Source organism: Phodopus roborovskii, unplaced genomic scaffold (genome assembly GCF_943737965.1).
Source record: "Phodopus roborovskii unplaced genomic scaffold, PHOROB, whole genome shotgun sequence".
Classification (NCBI taxonomy): domain Eukaryota; kingdom Metazoa; phylum Chordata; class Mammalia; order Rodentia; family Cricetidae; genus Phodopus; species Phodopus roborovskii.
Genome location: NW_026126434.1, coordinates 7,576,365 through 7,594,259, shown reverse-complemented (window position 1 = coordinate 7,594,259; position 17,895 = coordinate 7,576,365). Strand labels below are relative to the sequence as shown.

The following is a 17,895-nucleotide window of genomic DNA, read 5'->3' as shown; positions in this document are numbered from 1 at the left end:
TTTGGCTTATTATGTTCTGGTGAATTTATAAAGGATGGCAAATCAAAGGTTTAAGGCTTGTGTTGGAGTCTTGAATTCTACCCCCACCCCACCCCTCATTTATTTGAGAAGAAATGACTAGACCTAAGTGTCTAGTCACTGAGTCTTCTCAAATAAAAATTCAGAGTTGTTACAGGAGTTAAAAGGGGATGTAGGATAGGTAGAGTTCATTTCAGTTTGGAGAGACTGAACAGGCTGTTTCAGTCTCCTCCTCTCAGGGCCCTGGCTTTTAATTTAGGTAGATGTTCCATGATCAGATCATGCTTGGCACTGTTTCTTAACTAATTAGTGTTTCTTGTACAGGTTGCAAGATGGTTATATATTCTTTAAAAAAAATAGTCTCGATTAATAGTAATAAGATTCTGAAGTCTTCTGGTAATTCATTTCTCCTTCCTTCCATTTTTCCTTCCTTCCTTCTTTCCCTGTAACGAGTAGGTTTTTTACGCCCGCTGCCAGTCTGGTCCCACCGCCGCACCAGCCCCAAATAACACACTGAGACTCTATATTTGATATAATGCTATTGGCCAGGAACTAATTTCTTATCGGCTAGCTCTATCTTAATTATTAACCCATTTCTGTTAATCTAAGTATTTCCGTGTGGTTTCATCTTACTGGCTGGCGTCCTGGTCTCTCCAGACTCTCCATGTTGACTCATCCCTACTACTTCCTCTTTCCTTCTTGTCTCCTAGTCCCGCCTATCTTTCTTTCCATTGGCCAACAGTGCTTTATTCATTAACCAGTATGAGAAACATATTTATAGAATGACATCTCCCATCATCTTCCTTTATTAACTTTTATACGATTTCAATGAATTTAGGGAATTTACTTTTCATGTTAGAATCTAGCACATTAGAAGCAGCCGTAACACTTTGTTGTGGAATATTATTTTAAGGTGTATTACATTTGTTTTTGCTGTGGAATTTGTGTAACAATGTAAAGATGTGTCACCTTTGTTTATGCTACATTTGTCTAATTCTGTGAAGCTGTGGTTCTTTGCCTGCCTAAAACTGCTGATGGTCTAATAAAGAGCTGAACAGTCAATAGTGAGGCAGGAGCAAGGATAGACAGGGCTGGCAGATAGAGGGAATAAATAGAAGGAGAAATCTGGGAAGAGAAGAAGGAGCAAGAGAGAGCAAAGAGAGGAGGACATCAGGGGCCAGCCACCCAGCTACACAGCAAGACATGGAGTAAGAATGAAAGTAAGAGTTACAGAAGTAAGAAAAAGGTCAAAGCCCAGAGGCAAAAGGTAGTCGGGATAATTTAAGAAAAGCTGGCAAGAAACAAGCTAAGGCTGGGCATTTATAAGCAAGAATAAGACTCAGTGAGTGATTTATTTGGGAGCTGGGTGGCAGGTCCCCCAAATAGAAAAGAACAAAGAGCCAAAAGAGCAAGAGTATAAAAAAGAGCAACAACAGCACTGTAATGTCACACCCCTTTTGTAACATTGTATATGCTATGTTAAGGTATTGTATAGGCCCAGAGTGTTATACAGAGTGAGGTAACAGAGAAATTTCATTTTCTTCAATAACAAGTGTATTACCAACATTTCAGAGCCCTTTCTGGGTCAAGGTTTTGAAAAGAGTTTGTTTCATTAATTAAGTACAAGAGTTAGGCCTGGAGGGCTACAAGAGAGGTGACACCCTTTGAAAGCAGGGGTCCCTTGGAGCTGTCCTCCTTCCACAGCAGAAGCTATCCTGCATGGTCAGAATCAGGGTAGGCCTGTAGCTCTTAGGTAGCACCCCTTCCCTGAGCTCATTGCCAATGGATACACCATTCTTTTATAAAGTAGTAAGAAGATTATCATTAAAATATTATATATTATCTATCATGGATTTTTTAACTTAAGGCTTATTAAGAATAATTTAGATTAAAAACTATACATCAAGGAGCTAATGATAGGCTATTCTTGCTGGCAGTTGGGATTTGGTTCCTAGCATCCATATGGTGGCTTACAGTCATCTGTAACTCCAGTTCCAGGGGCTCCTGTGCTCTCTTCTGATCTTCTTGGGCACCAGGCACATATGTGGAACAGTTACGTACATGTAGGCAAAGCACTCATACTCATCTTTTTTGAAAAAATGCTCTATTTTTGCTTTTATCTATGTGTATGTACATGAATGCCATGAATATAGGTGCTCTTGAAAGCCAAAGAGAGCTGGAATTAAAGGCAGTTGCAAGTCAGCTGATGTGGATGCTGGGGTGACATAGGTCCTCTGGGTGAGCAGCACATGTTCTCAGCAGCTGAGCCGTCCATGTTTTCAAATCTTTGTACCAGCAAGATCAGGTGAGTTCAGTCTCCACGTTGCAACAGAACAAACAAAATGTATGTTACCACTTTTAGATGCACATAGAGAAGGAAAATACAAATGAAACATATTGGTTTAGTTGACTCTAAAACTTCATCAGAATCTGAGTCAAGGTCTATGGTCTCTTTTTTGAATGAAGAGTTCTGCTGTTTGTATTTCTTCATACAGCATGATCTGTTGTTTTCAGAAAATCTGCCACTGTTCTTGGAGCTTTGTCATAGGCTGCTGACATGTGTTTGTAGTGATATATTATTTATGATTTATTAAAGCTTGCCTGAGGGTTCAGAAAGCAAAGTCAGCCACAACAAGCCATAGAAATCAGGCAGACACCTTTAATTCCAGCAGCCAGAAGCTAGGAGGTGGTGGTATACACCTTTAATCCTAGGACTCAGGATTAAGAGGTAGATAGATCTCTGTGAGTTCAAGACCACCCAGGGATACATGACATTGAGTCAGTTTGAAAGAATAACAGATCACACACCTTTAATCCCAGCACTAGAGGGGTCTTCAGTGTTCAGTATGAGGCATTCATTCTCCAGCCACGCTGAGGAGAGGTTACAATCTGAGGCTTGGTGAGAGCTCGTGGTGACAGGATCAGCCCACTCAGCCTAAGGTAGAGGTAAGAAGCTAGTGGGCCGCTGCTTTGCTTTTCTGATATTCAGCTTGAAGTTTGAACCCCACTATCTGCCTCTGGGTTTTTTATTTATTCATGTTACAAGTGCTGTGCACTTTTTGACGCTGGCACGTTCTTGATCACAGTGTCAGTGGTGTGTCCAGAGAACAAACAAAACTGAATTCCCTGATTTGTTGAAGGAAATGAAAGTGTTGTAGTTGACCAGTTTGCCATAATGAACAAAACCCCGTTCCTGCTTGCACAGGTGTTGACAGCTGTCACAAGTGCTCCTCAGTGTCCAAGAATCTTTTCCTAATGCACATGTACTTGATTTCAAAGATGAGAAGATGCTTGTATGAAAAGGTCTTGGTAATGTTTATTGATCTATTTTTAGTACTATGTTGATTTTAACAGCTCCAATGAGATGTCATTACAAAAACTCATTGAAAGTGGACAATTTAGTGTTTTTTTCATACAGCCACATAGTTTTATAGGCATTACTACAGTTGATTTTAAAACATTTTAGTGACCCCATAAAGAAACCCTGTGTCTATTAGCAGTCACTTCCCACATCCTTCCAACCCTTCTAATCCTGGGCAGCCACTGTTGTAATTACTGCCTATGGCTTACCCACTGTGGAGATTTTTACAGCAGAATCGGGGACTATCTGATCTTCAAGTAGAAGTTGAGGCTATTAATTTGAGACACTTTTAAAGATCGGTGTTTTTCAACTTTCTTTGACTTCTTGTTTGCTCTGTTTGCTGTTAGGAATGTGTTGATTTCTGCACAGTGATGGACTTTCCAAAGTTCCTTCTCTGTAACTTCTAATTCTGTTTCACAGTGGTCAGAAAGCACCCTTTTTGCTTTACTGAGCCAGCACTCTGGGCACTAAAATTGCTCTCTTACTAATACTTGATTCTAGGGCTTTTGATACATTGTAGCTTGCTAAGATATATGTCAGGTTTATATTAACTTAATCCAAGTGAAATATTAAAACACTATTTTTATTTAGTTTTGATTCCCTTTCCCCCTTTGTGCTGTTAGAATATACGGTATGCTATATATGTTGCACACTTAATGCATATAAACCAAATTTTTATAGGTTTAGATCTTTTCATAAAACTTTTTATAGTTTTAGACCTTTTAATATGCTAAGAGCAGAATGGCTTTTCAGTTTTTTCCCTGTAGTACTTTGTTTTTGTTTGTTCTTTATTCTCTGTACCCTTCCAGCACAGTCTCTTTCCATCCATATATTCTGCATGCTATTTCTGTCCTATTTAGTTGATATATGTGACTTAATCCTCTCTAATGAATTTCTAGTTTTAAACATTGTACTTCTTAACTCCACATTTAAATTTTTGTTTTTTATTTTGAAGTACAGTGTCATGTAGCCTAGGCCAGATTCAAGGCCAAAGATGGCCTTGAATTCCAGATCCTTCTGTGTCTGGCTCTCCAATGCCCAGCCAGAGTTCCCGTTTTCAAACAGTCTCCAATTGTACAGTCTGTGATAAGGAAGTCATCATAGCTTCATTTGCTCTTTTCTTTGGGGGTGACACTGAGGGTGAAACCCACAAAGCCACACCTACAACCTCCCCTCTCTTTCTCAAGCATTGTTTCCTTTCATTCTTTGAACATATTTATACCATTGCTTTGAGTGTTTTCCTATTAAGGCTACCATCTGGGCTTCCTCAAAGGTGGTTTCTGTTGCTTGCTTTTCCTCCTGCTTTGCATTATGCTTTCCCTGTCTATTTTTTGTTGAAAACCTGCGGTGTGGCTAACATTGTGGCAAATGAGGATATGGATTCTACTCTCGGCTTCCTCACTCCACTGGATCCTGCAGTTTGCTTATGTGTTCAGTGTCTTGGCAGGATCATTTCAGGAATGCCCATGGTGTATAGCCACTGATATCTTGGGTGTGCCAGTCACTCTGGGATGGAGATTATTTTAGCAGGGTGTGCTTTGGCTGTTGCTTTCCTGGTTCTTTCTTCGTCTGCTTGCCTCTATAGGTGGACTACTGATGTAGAAGCCTCCTAGTGCAACTGGTTACTTGGTTGTTATTAATAGTATTAGTGGGATTAATTCTGCCACATTCATGCTGTTCAGTTTGGCTTCATTGCAGGAATTTGAGGCCAGTCTGTGGAGCTTGTTCTAAGTTTTAGTTCTCTTTTTCTTGTTTCTCTTTAGTCAAATTCTAGTAGTTCAATGGTGGTGTGTAACTGATCCCCCCCCCCCCAGTGCAAATCCTGTTATTTTGTACAGTTTCGTCATGCTTAATGTGTTCTCACCATTGCAAAGAAACTTGGAGCTCCTCTTGTTATGGTCTGGTTTACCTTGCCCCACACCCCTGCTGCTGCTCTGAAACTGGAAGGAGGGGATACCCTGAAACATCTCTATTCAGCCTCTAGCTTCTTTCATCATCCAATAGTCACATCATGGATAAGCTGGTGGGTGCAAGGACAGCTGGGATTCAGTCCTGCCTGCCCAGGGAGACTTCTGTCTTAGGAGAGTCTGCCTAGAGGCTGTACATTTCAGATATTTCAGTAACTCTTGCCTAGCCCCTCCCAGATCCTTCTCGCCTCCCTAATCACCCAACTTCATCATGTCTTCATGATTGTTCCCCCACAAATGAAAACAAATGAAGAGCCCCCAAAAGCAAAAATAAAGCTTTTGTCTTCTCTTGTTCCCTTCCCACTCCCACTGTTCCCCATCTACTTCCCAGCTAGTTCTACTCTCATGTCCTTTTTTTTGTATGTGTGTGAGTTTAATTGAGATTTCTTACAGGAACATGGGTAAAGCATTATTTATAGGAGCATGGGAACCCTACCCCCGAAGCCATTAACTGCCTATAAATGGGTGGCCTCAGTCTCAGCCTATCTACAGAGTGAGACACTACTGTCTACCCATAAGTGCTGGGATGATGCTCTCTAACCTCTCCCACAAAAGCAGAGCAACACAAAAATCAAGTAAAATGAGAAAAATCTCAATAGCATTATATTTAATATTTAATTAAAGTAATGAAATATTACATTTAAGCTTTACAATTTATTTTATTATGTTTATTTAAAGTTTTTAATTGTTATGCATTGGTAATATATTATATATATAAATATATTTAACAAATATATATATATATATTTAACGAATAACCAGACAGCAATAATTGTTCATGATTTCTCACTCTGTTTTAATAATTGAAAATACTGAAAGTATATGAGCCACATGTCCTCAGGCCTTAATAGATATGGAATGAAGAAACTTGAGAATTCAGGTCATCTGTGATTATCATCAATCTAGAAGGCTCCCCTTTGCTGCTATTACTTTTTATCAAATAGAAAAGGTTGTTGGGCATGAGCCCTGAGAAGGTGAACTCCAGTTTCTCACTTTTGGAGTGTCCATGGCATTGCTTGCACACCCTGCTGAGCCTCAAACCTTTGCTGCTCTTGAATTATCACCAACTGCTTTTCCAGAGACACCAAGCAACCAAAGAGCAGGATGGATGGATTGCTTTCTTTATGGATAGGTCTTTTACTTTCTTTGGTTTTCCTTATTCTTATGGAAGAAAAGGAATGGGGAAAAAACACAACAAAACTTGGAATTTGAATATTTGAAATCCCTTTGTGTAGTGATGATCAAAACCATTTTAATTCACCAGCTGCTATGGGCTGAACAGTGGGTTTCCCAAAGATGCTTAGGTCTTGAGCCTTAGAATCTATGGATTTCAGCCATAGAACCCAAGTCTTTCCTATGGACATGACTTTCTATAGCACAGGGCTTTGGTCTTTGTGTTGACTGTGAGACCCAGGTCAGTCCTTCATTAACTTTTCTCTTTTGTCCTTCATTGACCTTCTCCATACTGAAGTTTCCAGGGGCTCCTAAGTCCTAATTATTTCAATAGCATACCAAAGACACTCATCACCCTGGACATTCCCAGAGTTTTAGGAGCTGTGTGCCAGAAACCAGGAACAGAGAATAAATGTGTGTTCTTTTTGTGATGTATTTCTACTGGCACTGGGGACCAAACCTTGGGCCTTGTGTTTGCCCTGTGCTTAGCACTCTACCATTGCTAAATCCCCAAGTCTGCACAGATGTTTCTTACATCCTAATACCTCCCGGAAATAAATGTAAGGGAGGGAGCAAGTTGATGAGGAAAATGTTCTTGTGTGTGAAATCCCCAGTCTGAAGAGGACAGAGAAGAGTGTCCTCTTTACTAAGGGTTTCCTCTGAGAAGTGCTGAGGCTCAGCCCTGAATTTATCCTACTTAACAAAAAGGAAACAAATTAGACCCACTTCTCCCACTTCCAGGCATGCTCAATTTGCAGAGTCATAATCTAGACCAGGATCTGTTAGAGGTAGGAGCTAAAGGTATGAGAAAGGAAGTTTGAAATAAATAGCAGAGAAAGGGTAAGAGTGGGCTCCAAGCTCCTGTTTGCTCTGCCTACTTCCTTTTATACCTTAGAGGCTGTGTGGTATGTAATTTGCTTTGGTTAGAAGGCCAAGATGTGGGGAAAGCAGCATCACATTTTTTTTCTTCTTCTGTGTACCCCTGAGTTTCCTTTCTGAGAAAGTATTTATTTGTCTACCATGCACTTGAACTTGCATGGTGAAAGAGCAGTTTAGGTTTTAAGAAACTTTCAAATGTTACATTGTTAAGGTTTCATGAGCTCACAATTTAATTAGATTTCCCTTTCCCCTGTGGTGCATTGAGCCTACACCTTACACAGCTAGGCAAGTGCTCAACCACAGAGGGACAACCTCAGTCCCTGGACTTCCTTTATATAGTTAAAAACAGTACAGAAATGAAACCCTCCAGGAAAAAACATTGAGGAAACGTCTTCTGAATAGAAGTAATTCACTTTCTTCAAAAGTTCCGTTTCTAGTTTCTAATGACTTTTAGAATTAATCTTTAATATTTTTCAGAGACAAAAAGACAAATTAATGTACCCTAAGACTAATATAGGAATACTAATAAAAGATCATTTACCAAGCCAAATAATTTATAAGTTTAAAACATATATAATATATAAATAATAACAAATAAGGAACACTATGGAAAACTTTGAAGTGACTAAGTATAAATGCTAAAATAGATAAGCCTTCAGAAAGAAAAGTAGGAAAATTAGGAGACAATTTCACAAGGCCCAGTAATTAAAGGATACTCAAGTAATAGAAATTCCAGAAAGAAGCTGGGCATTGGTGGCACACGCCTTTAATCCCAGCACTCAGGAGGCAGAGACAGGAGGATCTCTGTGAGTTCAAGGTCAAGGCCAGCCTGATCTACTGAGTGAGTTCCAGGACAGCAATACAGACAGCAATACAGAGAAACCCTGTCTTGAGAGAGGAAGAAAGGAAGAAAGAAAGAAAAGAAAGAAAGAAAGAAAAGAAAGAAAGAAAGAAAGAAATTCCAGAAAGAAAGCACAGGAAAAAAAAAAGGAGACAATATTATCAAACAAACACCCGAAAAAAACTTTCTGTAGCTTTTCCGCCCGCTCCCCTCCCCCCCAGCGCCGCTCCGGCTGCACCGCGCTCGCTCCACGCTGTCAGGCTAGCGCCGCCGTCCCCAGCTGCCACCATGATCATCTACTGGGACCTCATCAGCCATGACGAGCTGTTCTCCGACATCTACAAGATCCGGGAGATCACGGACGGGCAGTGCCTGGAGGTGGAGGGCAAGATGGTCAGTAGAACAGAAGGTAACATCGATGACTGGCTCATTCATTGGTGGGAATGCTTCCGCTGAAGGCCCAGAGGGTGAAGGTACCGAAAGCACAGTAGTCACCGGTGTTGATATTGTTATGAACCACCACTTACAAGAAACCAGCTTCACAAAAGAGGCCTACAAAAAGTACATTAAAGATTACATGAAATCACTTAAAGGCAAACTTGAAGAACAGAAACCTGAAAGAGTAAAGCCTTTTATGACTGGGGCTGCAGAGCAAATTAAGCACATCCTTGCTAATTTCAATAACTACCAGTTTTTTATTGGTGAGAACATGAATCCAGATGGCATGGTTGCTCTCCTGGACTACCGTGAAGATGGTGTGACTCCATTCATGATTTTCTTTAAGGATGGCCTAGAGATGGAAAAATGTTAACAAATTGGATCTATCACCTGTCACCAGAGCTGGCCGCTGCTTACCATCCACACAACACCAGGACTTAGGACAAATGGGACTGATTTCATCTTGAGCTTTTATTTTGACCATGATTTATTTGGAGTGGAGACATTGTTTTTTTCTTTTTTTAAAGAAAGAACATGTCATGTAGGTTGTCTGAAAATAAAGTGCATTTAAATTCACTTACAAAAAAAAAAAAAAAAAAAAAAAAAACTTTCTGTAACCTAAGGCAGATTTCAAAACTGAGATGGTCCACCAATTGTCAAGCATAAGACTCAAATGAAAGGTATCGTTGTGAGATTGTATAACAAAGACAAAATGATATTGTCTACCATCCCATCAGAATCTAGTAGGCACTGGAGAAGTGACCTCTAAATTTTAGAGGAAAACTCACCTCTACAGCAACCTAGGACTCACATTAGGTAAGGCAGCTATTTCCCAACCCCAAATCCATTTTAATCTAGAATCCTGTGCTCAGCCAGTCTTTGAGATGAAGGATATTATATGATTTTTCCTTGAGACATGTGAATAAATTCAGCACCAAGAACAGACCAAAGAAATAATTCTACTCAAGTCTAGCTCAGTGAACCAGTGAGTTTATTGAAATAGCTTACAGGAGCATGGGTGATTGGCTAATCATAGCAGCATGAATATCCAAAAGGTGTCTGTGTCACCGGAAGGTCTGCCCACTATAGGTGAGAACTCAGGAAAGCTGTAACTGTGACGCTTCCTGCAGGACTTGTTGGCAGCTGAGCTTGTCAGTTTCCTCTCTCCAGCAGCTTGGAATACATAGTGAGTTGCAGGCCAGGCAGCAGATAAACCAGGGCTGGTGGCACACTTAGCGCTTGAGATGGGGGCTTATGTAATTTGGGGACGGGGGCCTTGTGCCTTGTGAGACAAAGTTTCAGGAACTTACTAAGACTTATTAGTTGATTTCTTCCTGAACCTGGTACTTCTTTTGGTTGTTTTTTGTTGTTGTTTTTTGTTTTCTCTTTCTGGAATGTTTCAATTAGGAGGAAATTGCTATACAAGGAAGGGTGAAAAGATTTTAGATGTGCGGTCCACCATTTTTCCTCCTAAGCACTTGTTTTCAGGAAGCTATTGTGCTGCAAAAATGGGAAAGTACATGAAGAAGGAAGTGGTCTCTGGGAATCAGGATCTTATAGGGGAAGGAAACTCTCAGGCTTATGGAGTTCTCAAGAACAGTGCATGAAAATGTAGTTCAAAAAAGTTCTGGAGATTTTTCTTTAACAATGATTGATAGGTAATACTTGGATGTATTAAGAGATTTCTGTAAATAGAAGTAGTATTGGAATTGAGTTGATGGCTTAAATGTTTAGGAAACCAAGCCAAAAAATGAGTTTGCAGAAACTATAGTTGCACAGCAAAGGAAACAACAACAGTACACTATATAGGTAAGCCTTTATATAGTGTAATACAAGCAAAATTATGGCGTAACTAATGAGGTAACTAGAGAGGGTATATGTACACGTGGATAAGAGCTAACTTTTATTTCCTTATAGTAAAAAGTCTGCAGATAAGCCAGGTATGATGTCACCTACTCATAATCTCAGCACTTGAGATAGAGGCAAGAGGATTACCACGAGTTTGTGGGGATCACATACTGAGTGCCAGGCCACCCAGGTATTAAAACTGCATTAGAGATGTAAAACACATACCAAAACATCAACTCACAGTGATTCCTCAGCACAGCAAAAATAAACCCCAATAATTACCTGTGGAGATTAGGGAGTTGTAAGTCAGGGTTCAGATGGGGTGTGGCCAAGGATTGTTGCTTTTACAACAAATTGTCAGGTTGCATGATACCTCATGTGAATATACATTTAATGAAGGTGAAAAATGAAAGAGAATAAATCAGTATATAAATACCTATGCTATATTTAGATTGCAGCTCAGTGGTAGAACATCTGCTTAGCATGCACAAGGCCCTTGGTCCAATCCTAGCACTGCAGGAACCCCTCTAAACACAGCGAGGACCATTACATACCTGTTAATAAATGAGTTTCAGTTTTATTGTGTCTCTGTGACAGAAATAACTACAGAGTGAGGGAAAGAGGTGTTTTGCATGCTGAACACTGCCAGACACTGAGAACACACAAGCCTAAGAAGTTACACATCGTTTCATGGTCATGGGTCAGAAGACTACTGTTAGAATTTTGAGAGCGAACAGAATTTGAGAACTCCTGCTTCTGACTTTCAAAACTTACTACAAAGCAGAATCCATAGAAACCATATGGAACTGGCATAAAGTTGAAGCCAAATAGAAACAAGGACTTTTGGGTGTTGGAGGCTGAGCCCAGGACTTTATGGATACTCAACACATACCATACTCAGCCACTGCATTATGACCACAAGATAATTGATTTTTGAAGAGGGTACCAAGACCAAAAAAAAAAAAAAAAAAAAAAAAAAACCAAAAAACAAAAAAAACAAAAAACCAGTGGTAGAAGGAGTAGGTTTTTTAAAACAAATTATGTTAAGGTAGTTGTATATAAGCCATAAAAGACCAATCATCATGCCACAGAGGAAAAAAAAATAACTCAAAATGAATCAAAGGTAAATGTCTCATAATGTAACTCTTTGTTGGAAAAATTGGTACAAATCTTTCAGGAATTGTACCCTACTCCCTACCCTCCCCCATCTATTCTTCATGACCTTAAATTAGTTACATGATCTTTTGGCTGTAACATTAGAGCCATAAGTTAAAAGAAAAGGGAGAGTCATTGGACTTCATCAAAATGATGTTATCAATGCTGGGCATGGTGGTGCATGCCTTTAATCCCAGCACTTGGAAAGCAAAGTCAGGGTGATCTCTAAGAGTGTGAGGTCATCCTGGAGACCAGACAGGGCCACCTAGTGTGCCTCTGTCTAAAAATAAACAAAATAATGCCATCAAGATTAAAATTAAAAGCAGACCCCAAGTGGGAGAAATACTTGTGTGTCCTATATGTGATCTAGGATTTGCACTTAAAATATTTGTTTTAAAACTCTTACAATTCAATAATAAGAATATAGAGAGTGGGGCCTGGAGAGATAGATGGCTCAGAGGTTAAGAGCACTGGCTGCTCTTCCAGAGGTCCTGAGTTCAATTCCCAGCAACCACATGGTGGCTCACAACCATCTGTAATGAGGCTGGTGCCCTCTTCTGGCTTGCAAGCATACATGCAGGCACAACGCTATATATATATATATATATATATATATATATATATATATATATATATATATATATATAATAAATATAGAGAATGGTTTGAATGGCATTTCTCCAAAGGAGACATACAAATAAATTGCCAGTCATCAAGAAAAAAGATACTCACCATCGTTAGTCATTTAGGAAACAAAAATGAAAACTACAGTAAGATTCTTCTTCATACTCACTAGGATGACTTTAATGATAGTAAAAGACAAGAAACAAGTGTTGTTCAGGGTGTGAGGAGACTGGAACCCTCTATTGCTGTTTGGAGTGTAAAGTGGTGTGATTTAGGAAAACAGTCTAGCAGTCCCTCAGATGTTTAATATGCATTTCACTTATGACTTAGCAGTTTTACTTCTAGATGTATATGCAAGAGAAATAAAAGCATATGTCCACACAAAACATGTGCATATGTTCATAGCAGCATCATTTGGAATAGGCCCAAAGTGGAAAAAGTCCAAGTGCCCATTAGCTGAAGATGGGATATGGTATAGCCATACAAGAGCATTCTTCACCCCCAGGAAGAGAGACGCCATGTCAAGTGCTGTAATGTGAGTGAACCTTGAAAATAAGCTAATTGTCCAGTTGCATTTGTATGAGGTGTCTGGAGTAGGTAGATTCATCGAGACAGAAAGTGGATTAGTGGTTACCAGAAGCCAGAGAGAACAGAAAAAAATTAGTAAGCTCTAATGAGCATGAGTGTCTCTTTGCAGTAATAAATCCCCTCTGGAATAGCATAGTGGTTATGGTTATGTAACTCCAAATGTAACAAGACCACTGACATGTATGCTTTAAAATGTGACTTTTATGAAATATAAATTACATATCAAATGTATGGTTTAAAAGTCCCATGGGGGAAGAAAATGGAAAATTAATCTGCTCATTCTTGTAATGTTTGTCTTGTATAGATTTATGTGTGAGTCTGTGTTGGTGTGTTTGTGTGCCTGGTGTGGATGAATTAGGAAGAGAGGAGGCAAGATACTGTTGTCATAACTTGGGGCTGCATGATGAGACCACACACAGCTATTCTTGTGCTTTGCCTCCTAAGTTTCCCATTATCTGGAAAGGTCTAGAAAAGACTTGGAATAACAGTGCCTGGATCTTGCCATGCCAACTGCATCCTAGCTGTCCTCCCTGTAAATATCTCCTTCACACTCACAGATTATGAGAGTCAAGGCAAAGTTTAGATGGGGGCCCGTTGAGATGACTAAACTGGTAAAGGCAGTTGCCAGGCTAACCTGCTGGCCTGAGCTCTGTCCCATAAAAAGGAGAAGCAGCTCAATGAATGAACGTGTCCTTTTCTGCCCCCCATGCTGTGTGCTGGCAGGGGAACCCACAAACTCATGACCTGTGCACACACATGCACACTAGTGCTACCACTCTCACCAAACCTTTTCCATTAAAACACATGTGTAGATGGGAAAAGGGGCCTTTAAAAATGAAAGCATAGCCTACGACTGTAACTCAAATACTTGAAATACAGAATGGCATTTTAACTTGGTGACATTGTGATGGCCACTTAACATACATTGTGATTATCTGATGTACAGAGGCAGATAAATATTAACCAAGTTAGAGATTTTGTTGTTGTTTGTTTTTTTTTTTTTTTTCTGGAGAACTGTATGGGGGTGGGAGGATTGGGTTTGGGCAGTGAGAGGAAGAATTTCCGTGCAAGGGCCTGGGCTTCTATTACTAGCGATCAAGAGAATTTGGAATTGGATTTGTCAGGTTAAGGAGCTTGGAGAGAATAACTTGTCAAGGTGGAGGCAGCTTGAAGCCACCAGGGACCTCTTTGTTTAGATGTGGAAACTAATCATGTTTTCAGCCTGGCTGCAAACAGGATTTCCCGGTGGCTTATTTTGCCTCTGACTGCTTTTGGATACAACCTCCTCAGTTTCTTAGGTTTTATGAAACATTGTGGAGTTAAAGTCTACTTAAGCTTAGTTGGGTTATAGGCACTGTGGATTTCCCCTCAAACAAAACAGTGCTGGAAATGGGGGATCTTCTACTTACCCCCCTTTTTGTGCTAAAACAAACTTTTGGGATGGTCTCAGACAGCCTCTAGCTGTGTGGATGCAGATTTGTTTTCCTAGGAATCAGAGACTTAGAACTTCACCTGAGAACAAGTTCGTTCCTAACATTCCTTAGAAAAATAGGAACATGTTTTAATATCTGTTCCCCTCCTTCCCCATACCACTTTTCTTACATGGCTGTGATACATTTATGATCTTTTCAGATCAACCAAAAGGACAATGATCCTTGGTTTAATGACACATTCGCTTATAAAGGATCCCAACAGAGCAAACACTGGCTTGGCATCATCTCCAGGCAGGCAGTATCCACAGAAGCAGGAAGCACCCTCTCATCTTCACTACCTATCTGGGATCCCTTCCATGAGAGAAGCTCTGAGTGCTGCCAGGACTCTGCAGACGTTTCTCTCACTCCAGAGTTCCTGGATCAAGATCCTCTGCATTGTGTTCTGGAATCTTCCATCACTATTGCTTAGTAGGGAAGAAAAAGAAAGAAAAAAAAAAAAAAAGAAAAAAAACAACCCTGGTTACTCCTCAGGATTGAGGAACATGGAATGGCAGTAGGTGAAGTGGGGTATCCATATAGTATGGGGTACTTAGATGTGTCCATACATACCTACCTTCACAGTGTGTGCTCCCTTCAGACTCTTGTTTCTTTGCATTTACAAGTCCTACCTAGCTCAGCTCTTGGGAGGCTAAAGTGGGATTTTTGAGCCAACTTTGGCACAAGAATTCTTTGTATCAAAAGCAAATGAAAAAACCTTTTCTATGGAGTTCATTTCAGTTTAGTTTAGTTTTTTGTTTTTTCCTTTATCACCAGAATGTGCATTTAGCTGTTTCTCTTATGAGGATTTTAGTTCCTTGGGTGTGGCTCTTGTTCTGGTTATCAAGCCCCAGAATGGCAGAGGTTATTGTGAGTAGTACAGCTGTCTAGTCTTGAGCCTAGCTAGCACAGAACTAGCCAAGGAATTGAGACCTGTGGTGTCTACTGCCTGCAGTTCTGTAGGAATGTGTGGAGGGAGTTCCCAAACATAAAAAGGGAAGCAGCAACTCAATTGACTTGAAGTTGCAGAATGCACTTTAAGCATAATCAATATCTACCTTAAGTACTTGATTAAATAGTTTGATTGAAGCCACAGCATTGCATGTACTCCACGCTGGCTAGAAATATAATTGTGTAGACTGCTTTCAAATTGAGTATTATTACTTGGTATACGTGTACTGTCTACTTACATTTCCAGTCTGTTTTCTTCTGTGGGAAAAGTACAGTTAAACCTTACAAGATAAAGAGAGATTTGGAGGGGAATTGTTGTGGTGTTAACATAGTGCAAGTACAATTTCTCTTTCTCAAAGGAAGAGATAGAACAGAGTATGCCGAGAATGCATAGGTTGAGCGGTAGTAGGGAAGAAGACATGATCCATCCCTAAAATGATGTCTGGGGAAAATCTTCCATGGTTACCTCCATGCTAGGGGTGCAGGGAGGGCCAGAGTGTTCAGCCCCCTCTTCCCTCTCTCTCATCTTCCTTAGAAGATCTTTTACTTTGTTCTCAACCCCTCAGTCTCAACAGCAAGTTAAGGAAAAGCTTATTAGAAAGTCTGAGGCCATGGGCATTAAAGAAATTACCAACCCCCAAAAGTCAATATCCAATTACTGTACCTTTTTGGCTGTTCCACATAATTAACCCTGCTGCTGAGTCCAAGGGAAGCCATGGGGAGACCCACACTGCTGGGTGGTATATCTTCTGGCTTAACCCTTCTTATCTTGGAGAGACCCACACTGCTGGGCAGTGTAGCTTCTGGCTTAACCCATCGTGTTGTGCTTCAGTGTTAGGTAGCCCATTGGCCTGGATCTGGTAGTGGCATTTTCCAAAAGACTTTATTCTATTTTGCCTTGAGAACTAATGTGGATAATATGCAGATGGGGATCAGGATTTGATTACATTAAAAGTCTTCTTTTTGTTTTACTTTTCCATTCCTATCAAATTAACACTGCCACATTTGGAGATTCTCCTCAGTTTTAATAGATCTCTGGGAAGAATGTCTTGTTGGTGCAGATAGCAACTGCAGTTTTTAAGGCTAACTAATATGAATGTGATTCATTAACTTAAAATCAAGCTGTCTTGTAGTTATGCCTGATTTTCCTGAATGTTGTTGAAAGCAAATGGGATATTTTCAGTGGGCTACATTTAACTGTCAGAGAGGCTGAAGAATTGGCAGCAAGCTTGCTGGAAAGTCCCACAAAGCAGTTGTCTGCATGGATTAAATCTCTAACTGTCCTTGTTTGTCAGGAAAAGCCCTCTGGGTTGTGGGCAGCTCCCATCAACGCAAATGTGGTACTGTCCAGGGAAGCCAAGCAGCAGCCTTTGTTCAGAGCAGCCTGCTGGGAAAGCCTGGCCCTAGGTGTGCGTGGGCGAGAGCTGGGTTCAAGCTTCCTGCACAGCAACCATGTCTTGCCACGGGGATCCCTCTCACCCAGAACAGTTTGGGTAATTCCTAAATGCTGATGTGTTTCAGCACCACAGTGACAATGCCCTTGCTGGAGTGAGCAGCAGGAAGCATGAAGAGAGTGATTTAAACCACTAATCAGCTTCTGGAGGATGCATCTTTTATTTGCTTGATGAAGCTGTTCAAGCAGGATCTTACCAGTGTCAGAGGAGTCTTGATTTGTTTTCCCTTATCCTGTGTTTTCCTGCCTCTAGACCAGTGGTTCTCAACCTTTCTAACATTGTTACCATTTAATATAGTTCCTTATATTGTGGTGACTCCCACCATAAAATTATTTTCGTTGCTACTTCATAACTGTAATTTTGCTACTGTTATGAATTGTAATATAAATATTTTTAGAGCTAAAGAGTTGCCAAAGTGGTCGTGAACCACAGGTTGAGAACCACCGTGCCTGTACCCTTTCATGATCCAGCAAAAGAATCTCCCCAGTTCCCACATATCACATAATGACCTGATCGAGTGTGGTGGCCACCTCTCCAGACAACTCTGCCTGTGCTGCTGCCAACGCTTTTCTCATAACCTTGGCACTTCTGCAGCAAGGTCAGTGGTTGTTTACCAAGCTTCACCTGCCTAGCCCCCCTCCCCTCCATCCCAGGCCTCCTCAGCAGTATACTTTCAGGTGGTATGTAGAAACCACAGGTGACATTTTAAAAACATACTTCAGGGTTAAAAAACAAAAATCTATGACTGTCACAGTTAGTGTCAGATTAAGGAAACTGAACATGAAAATGTATTCTAGGAAGGCATGCTTGCTGAGTAGGCATTTATCTGAGGTCGAAATGGCTGCTTTTGTGCGATGGTGTGTAATTGAGAATCACAATTTTATTCACTTTCGGTGTCTGTGTACAGTTCTCCGGCGGGAAATGGAAGATCTCTTTATCTCCAAGTGTCCCTGACCCAGTCTGCTGCAATTTTCATCTTATTTTAATTTGTAGGAAAAACACTATAATGTACATATAGCCACTTACTTTAATCAAGTGTCATTTGTCAGTGTGATAATGGAAACTCCCATTAGGGAGGGGGTTTAAAGAAATCAAAGGAGTGTTGTTCAGCAACTCTTAATTAATAGTT

The 17,895-nt window shown here is 40.3% G+C and overlaps 1 protein-coding gene and 1 pseudogene across 2 annotated transcripts in view; both read left to right on the top strand.

Moving 5' to 3' along the window:
- The window catches only part of Mcu (mitochondrial calcium uniporter), a 156,527-nt gene that overhangs the window by 65,631 nt on the left and 73,001 nt on the right, over window positions 1-17,895 (top strand). The gene's annotated exons all lie outside the window — the stretch shown is intronic.
- On the top strand, window positions 8,478-9,253 carry LOC127223995 (translationally-controlled tumor protein-like; annotated as a pseudogene).